This window comes from Xiphias gladius, chromosome 5 (genome assembly GCF_016859285.1).
Source record: "Xiphias gladius isolate SHS-SW01 ecotype Sanya breed wild chromosome 5, ASM1685928v1, whole genome shotgun sequence".
In the NCBI taxonomy this organism is placed as follows: domain Eukaryota; kingdom Metazoa; phylum Chordata; class Actinopteri; order Istiophoriformes; family Xiphiidae; genus Xiphias; species Xiphias gladius.
In genome coordinates, this window is record NC_053404.1 from 13,688,605 (window position 1) to 13,696,104 (window position 7,500).

At 38.7% G+C, this 7,500-nt stretch overlaps 1 protein-coding gene across 2 annotated transcripts in view; it reads left to right on the top strand.

The window, feature by feature from the left end:
• The window catches only part of qtrt2 (queuine tRNA-ribosyltransferase accessory subunit 2), a 21,999-nt gene extending 17,923 nt beyond the window's left edge, over positions 1 to 4,076 (top strand). Inside the window, exons 10-11 of one of the 2 annotated variants that reach the window (XR_005707456.1) lie at positions 3,457 to 3,637; positions 3,746 to 4,075. The gene's annotated coding sequence lies outside the window, so the exon portion shown is untranslated. Of the gene's footprint in view, positions 1 to 3,456 lie in introns of both variants that reach the window. The other variant, XR_005707455.1, reaches the window with a different exon arrangement.
• Positions 4,077 to 7,500: the final 3,424 nt, after the last annotated feature.

A 7,500-nucleotide genomic window follows, 5' to 3' on the forward strand; every position in this document is an offset into this window, starting at 1 on the left:
GTGCTCAGAAATGACTGGATTGCTGAGAGCCAGTGCCACTGAGTGCTATAGAGCTCATTCACGTGTTGATAGACGTGGAGACATCTTATTATCTGGAAAACTAAACTCTGTGGATTTTTAACTGAAGGTATTATTAGCTTGGCATAAAGAACTCTAACCCTAACTGTGTCTGTGAGAGTCAGAGGGGTTCAACATACACAACACATTTTAAATTGCAACTGACATCAAAAAATTATTGGTACCACAATTATAACATCAGGGCACATACTGTTCATCGGTGGACACTGTAAACACACATTCCCTAATTCAATCTGCTAGCTAACAACAGCTGGTAGCATTGAGCTAACAATATCAAGGTCACCTAGGAAATATATTGCAAAAAGAGAAATTTCTTTTGAGGCTTTGTTTAATAAAATAAACACTTACACACTGACTTCCATTTGCAGTTGTAACCCCAGGATAAATAGTTTGCAGGACAGCATCAGCCTTCAGAGCGAACTTGCTAGCAGATAAAATCCAGTCTTTTCCATCTCAGCAAGGTGTTCCTTGCATAAAAAGTGGAAGGAGGCTTGTGGCTCTGGGTTTTAACCTAAAATGGCAAAATCTGTCATGTCTATTTTTAAAAGATTAACCACTTGACAGCAGCTGTCTCCAGCTTCACTGAGAAATCCATTTTTGGACCATGACTGGCTGCCACTACTTGTGATGTCAAGAGAAGTAGCACTAGCAAAAACACACTTTTGAGTCGGGGTGCCTTTAAGAAATTTCTCAAGATGTTCTGGGATTTTGGCTTGGGAAGCAGTGTGATTGATGCTGCCACTGTGATAGATACACTGACATTCAATGAGTTTGAAGGCAATTTCCTTGTGTCTCGATTAAATCAAGAGACAGATGCCCTGGTGGCTCAGTTGTGGATACTAACTATTCAGCTTATAGGACCACTGTCAGATGTCGTCCCTTCACCCTCACACTAATCCTCTCTCCTATGTATACAATCTCTGAGCAAAATCCTTTGCCTCCTTGCTCCAGGCTTAAGGGAGTGTGGGTTTCTGTGAATAACGGAGCCCAAACACTCATCGAAACTCTGGCATTAGTCCAGTATTTGGATGATGAAAAGGCAGTCAGGCAGCCACACATAGACACAAATCTCTTCTGTTGTCCACCTCTCCACACCACAAATCTTGAGCTCAGCTACTCAACCCTGCCTACCTTGGACATTTTGCAGAGAAATGAATGATACTAGCAGTGTGTGATCAATAGGGCAGATGCGGGTGTACAAATTTAAACTGGGATATTTACATCTGCTTTTCCAGTATATCCATCCATTAAAATGCATAAGATGGGGCCGCAGTATACCCATATACAATCAGCAGTATTTCATCTGCTTCACATATCATTACACCATTGAGGTGATGTTTTTGACACTATATAATGCATTCATTTGCATGGTGACCATTCAAGAAACATTTCCACTGAAGTTGCTTAAATTGTTTACTTTAAGGTTTATATGAGATTGCTGGATAAAATATGGTTTGTTTAAAGTTTGAATGGCCTAAATTCATATAGTATTGCAAACAGATAAACAGTACACACACAAGGCTTATTAATAGTTGTAATGATTTGTTCCATTTACATGATTCATACTTCAGTTTGGATAGCTGAAGAAAAGAAAGAAATTGTCCACATTTATTCAAACGTAACACAAAAGATGCAAACAAAAAGTGCACAATGAAATGCATAAAATACACCTGTTATCACAAAAAAAAAGAGGAAAATGGTTACACTAGCAACTAAAGTACAGGAGCTGTAAAAGGAGCAGAATATTATTATTTCAGCCTGTTGGTCCCTAAGGTCACATGCCTCTTGGATACTGGTGGCCTTAGCCTGTGTTGCTCTCGAAACATCTCATATCTCTTCAGCAGAAGTACACAAGGGAACCTGACTTTGCTTTTTTTTTTTTTTATCCCAATGAGAATCTGCATTGCTATATTTTTAATCAAAAACACCAAATGGGACACCGTAAGATGATGATATAGTGATAGCTGAGTCACAGTTCTAATCAAAGTCTAAAGCAGGTGTAGTGGTCTAATATAATGCACAAATTCCTACATGTGATCACTCCTCTCTATCATCTGAGAATTTTATTGTAGAGGTTGACATTCTCAATAGATTTTGGATTTCTTTGCATCGTTATTGTTCTTGTATTATCATATTTTTTAGCCACTCTATATCAGAATGGCTGTAGTGATGGCAATGTTGGTCTGATGGTTGATGCACCACTTTGGTCCAGTCTGAAATATCACAACAACTATTGGATGAATCGCCATGAAATTTTGTACAGACATTCATGGTCCCCAGAGGATGAATCCTAATGACTTTGCTGAGCCTCTGACATTACCTCCAACACCAACCCAAGGTTCACTTCAGTGTTTCTTAGTGAATTGTGTCAACAACTAGTAGAAGGATTGTAATTAAATTTTATACAGACAATCATGTCCCCTCCCAGGATGCATTATAATAACTTTGGAGATCCTTTAACTTTTAATCCAGCGTCATCATCAGGTCAAAATTTTAATTCGTCATACACTTTGGTTTATGACCAAATGCCTGTGAAACCAATGACATTCCCATTAGCCTCAGCTGTACTTTGTTTAGTGATAATTAGCAAATGTTAGCATGCTAACATGCTAAGAGGGTGAACATGGTAAACATCCCCATATTTGCATTGTCTGTGAGCATATTAGCATGCTGATGTTGGCATTTAGCTCAAAGCAACACTGTGCCTAAGTACAGCATCACAAGGCTGCTAGCATGTCTGTAGGCTCTTAGTCTTATAGTGGTTGCCAAAACACAAAATGCATACATAAAATCAAGTCTGGCCAAATAAAGTCAGTTTTATTTATATAGCGCCAAATTATAACAGAAGTTATCTCAGGGCATTTTTCATATAGAGAAAATTCAGATAAAATGACTACCAAAAATCTAAAGAAAGAAAAGAAATGTCTATACTTTCTATAGACATGCTTCATGCATGTTATAGTCCCTGTGGACTACAACAACTCTTTCCCTCCTAATTTCCCACTGCATGTCACTGTTCCAAAACCATCAATTGAGGCATATTTTCCCTTGTCATCAGGTGCTGCTTATTGTTACCATGGAAACACAACTTTTAGCCACCTTGAGATTGGGTGGCTAACATTTTAGGCTTAATATAAATACGGATTTATTTTTGTGCACCTGTCTAACTTACATTATACTGGATCTAAGAATAAAACTATGTCCGATCTAATATATTTTTATGAAACAGCCACTGAAGTCCACCTATAAAGGTGTAAGACTTATGGATGACATGAGTGCATGTGCAGGCAATCAAGGACTATTTTTTGCTATTTTCAGAGCAGTAGCTGTGTCTGTGAGGAATCATGGCCATGTTTTCTCTGTGACTTTGTGTTTCAGTGTTGTTGCGGTTGCTGCTGATGTTTGAGCCAGCTGGGTCGCTTGTTGTTGCTGGAAATGTGGAGGTCGGACACAGAGTTAGCTGCTGGGGAAAAAGAACAACTGGGCGAAAACAGGATACTGCCTGCAGCTGAAGAAAGGCCAGGCACCCCTCTTTCTGACTACTGCCTTCACTTACTATGTGAGTGTTTGTGCCATGTTTCATGCATGAATAATTGTCTTCATTTGTACATGGCTAGTTTTAACTTAATTTACATGTACCTATGTTGTGTTTTTTGTGAATCGCCAGCGATGTCAGTGTGGCTTTGGGAATGAGATGACAGCCACTGGTTACGGGGAACCTCCTCCGCTATGCATCGGGTACTCATTAAGTCTTCAGTGGAAGCACTGTCTTTCCTGATGTAGCTGATAAATCATCAACAAGAGAGGAGAGGGGAGGGGAGGAGAGCCAAAGGGAAATGGGGTAAAGGCAAAAATTAACATTTTAAGCACAGACATAATAAAAAATAGAGGCACTGTGCAGAAGAGAAACAGTTTACTCTCTGTGACACAGGGAAAAGGGGATTGTTAGCATTTAGTGACTGAGATTGCTCTTGCACTGTTTAGATAGCCTCTATGTAATTGTACAAGTGTACACACACACACACACACACACACACACACACACACACACACACACACACACACACACACACACACACACACACACCCTTCTCTCAATTGGGCCAGCAATGGCTGACCATACTGATGGCAGTATGGTTCTTAATAAGATGTAGATATACAATATTTAATGCTGCATGTACTTTGGCCTCCATAGGAAGCAAATATAATAACACTGTCTTTACTTGGCTATCATCTTTCTCTGTCTTTCCTGCTCTGTCTGTTTTTCTGTCTCACATACATGTGCACCCAAATACCCTCACACACGTGAATGCACATTTTTCTCATAAACCACTCACACAGCAAGTCACTCCCTGTCATCCCTGCCAAGGTGGTAGAGAGCTCTTACTTTAATTGCTCAACAGATTGACAGAATAGGGAGAGCCCAGGTGCTGAGGGTATAGAGTGAGAAAGGTGTGACCATGCATAGAATGCATTACTTATGCATGTGAACTCCTGATACATTATTGAATGTGAGCCTCAACTGAAGGACCACAGCTCATCTGCAACTAAATGCAATTTGCAAGATTCAGTAGATCTTCCAGATAGGTAAAATAATCATTTAATTACCATAATTTCCTCCAGAATTAATCTGTTTCTCCTGGGAACTACAGGAGCTTGTGTGTTGAGGGAATTTCCCTCCGTTCAGCTCTCTCCCAGTAAAGAGGGAGAACAGCTTGTTCATCAGATGAATCCTGATAGGTGTGGTGAGGTTGTTCTGACTTTATCTTTGTCTCTTGCTCCCCCCCTGCTCATTAACTCCAAAAGTAGTTCCCTGGTTGAGCCCTGGCTGGCCGATAATAATCACACAGCCGCATTGTGATGGTAATTCTCAGGGCAGCAGAGTTTGCCCTTTAATCTCTTCCACAGGAGAGGATCTAAGGAAACATCGAAACGAAGCAACCATCCTGAAGAGGTGGCTACTATGCAAACCTTTGAGTGTGTTTGTGTGATAGCGTGTACACTTATTTTATATACTGGATCTTCATGGCTGTGTAATTGTGAGCAGGTATTCACATGCTGTGTGTGAATGTTCCTGATGGGCTTATCAGGCAACCCCTTGGTGCAGGGCCCTTAATTAACTTTGCTCTACATATACATTGAACTGTAGCTGCAACTTGACTTATTTTAGCAATCAAATGTTGGAACATTTGCCAAAGGTTCTCTCTGTTCTAGTTTCATGTCCACATCTCATTGAAAAAGAACAGCTTCATTCTCTGCATCTTGATTTTAAAGGTGTCTTACTGAGGAATTCACTTTGAAAAGTCCTTTGAAATGTCCCCTTTTCCCCTCTTATTTACCAACACTGCATCAGTAACCATCTAGAACTAATTAATCTAATAACGCCAAATACTTTTCTCAAATCCTCAGTGCTACTTATGAATGTTACTCATGAAACACATGAAGAACATTGTCCTCTGAGGCCTCCATTCCTCCTCTTGTTAAGTCCTTATCAAAGGAATGAGATAAATACGAGTGGGGATACATGAAGGAGATGCGAGGGGAGCAGGGCCACATTTTTGTAAGGGTTATTTTGTAAAAGAGCATTAAGGCATTGCTTGCTATCAGAGAGTGATAAGAGTACTGCAGAAGATAAAAAAAACACAAAGTCCAGTCAGGTTTGGTTTTAACACTCTGGAGTGTGAACTGGCCAATCAATGCAGAATGACCCTGAAACAAAGCAGGATTAAAGACACCAAATATTCCTGCATTATAGCATAAAGTTTCAAATGATATAACAACACAAGAATGTATGGATGTTGACTGTAGCTCAGTTTGTAGTCTGTTGGCCATTAATCATACGGATGGTTGTTTGATCCCCATCTTCTGTTCACATATTGAAGTATACTTGAGCAAGGCATCAAACACAAAATTGGCCTGATGTATATATGTGTATTGGGAAAATGTAGGTTGTTTTGGACAAAAGTCAAAATCTAAAAGTTATGGAGTCCCATTTCTGCCAAGAAAAGAAAAAAGTCATGAAAAAGGTAGGCTGATAAAAACAAAAATACCAACGGTAAAATCAAATTTTTGACTTACCAAGTCCAAATCATCAAAGGTATGGGGTAGCAAGTCAAATAGATAATTATGATTTATAATCTCATAACTTTGAAATATACAAAGTACAAATGTAGAGTTAGTATCTCAATTACTCAATATGACTCACTATCTTATAATTTAGTATATCATAATTTTGATTTACCATGAGTATTATTAACCTGCATATAACTTCATAATTTTTTTTTCCTTTTTTGGCTGGATTGGGCTTCCATAAGAATCTGATGTCAAGTGTATTAACCAAGGTGGTAGTGACCACTGGGACAGAGGGCACAGATGTCATGTCCTCTGTATTTCTTCTGTGGGTTTTGGCATCATGGGGGGGGGGTACATTAGATTACAGGACTGCAATGTTTGAAAAACTAACAATCACTGGGTATTTTATAGGCTTATTTCTGTATTTTCAGACTAAATACATATCTAATTTTGACTACCTTTAGACCAACAAAAAAATTAACTTGTCAGTATTTTATTCCTGGCAGTGTGGTCAATGTTTAGAAACAGTGATTAAGAACTTCATGTTGGGTATTAAAGAGAATACAATGAAACTGTTTACTGTAAGAATAACAATAGAACATTTTATATTGAGATTTTATTTGCATTGATTGGAATGGGACTTCTGACTTCAGTATTTCTGAAACCCTGGTTGTGCGCCTGGTATTTATACTGCAATTCAACGATAAACTATTTCTTTTTTTTTCTCTGATACATACTGAGGATACCACTAAGTTACATGCAACATTCTGCCACATCCAGCAGCTGAACTGATTTTCTTTAAAACTGTATTTACAAACCCAATGATGATAATGTGTCTGAAATCATAAAAAGGTGTGTGGATGTAGTTTCTGTTTTTTATCCTGTGTATCATTTCAACTTGTAATGATGTTGGTAAAAATCTCCCTCTCCTCTCTCAGATCATCTTTTAAGAGGTTACAACTTGGCAGGGTAAAACACTAGATTCAAATATGCATAATAAAATCCAATCTTGATACAGAGATCACTTGTTGTAGTACCCTTTCGCTGAAGACAGCTCATTTTAACATCTGAATAAACACAAATCTTACTAAAACAAACTGATTATGTCTGAATGAAATCTTCCAATGCTGCAACCCATCAGCTTTATCATGGTCATATGTCACTGTATGTATGCATGTGTTTTCATGTATGTGTGAATGGGTGGGATGCACTCCAGTTGCTTTGATCTTCTTTAATTGGCTAGCAAGGTTAAACTGTCTGTAACATCCCTGTTCGCCACATAATTAATTCCTTACAATCTAATGGTATTAACCTTTCACCAGAGGAACCTTAATGCACAAGAACACCCAC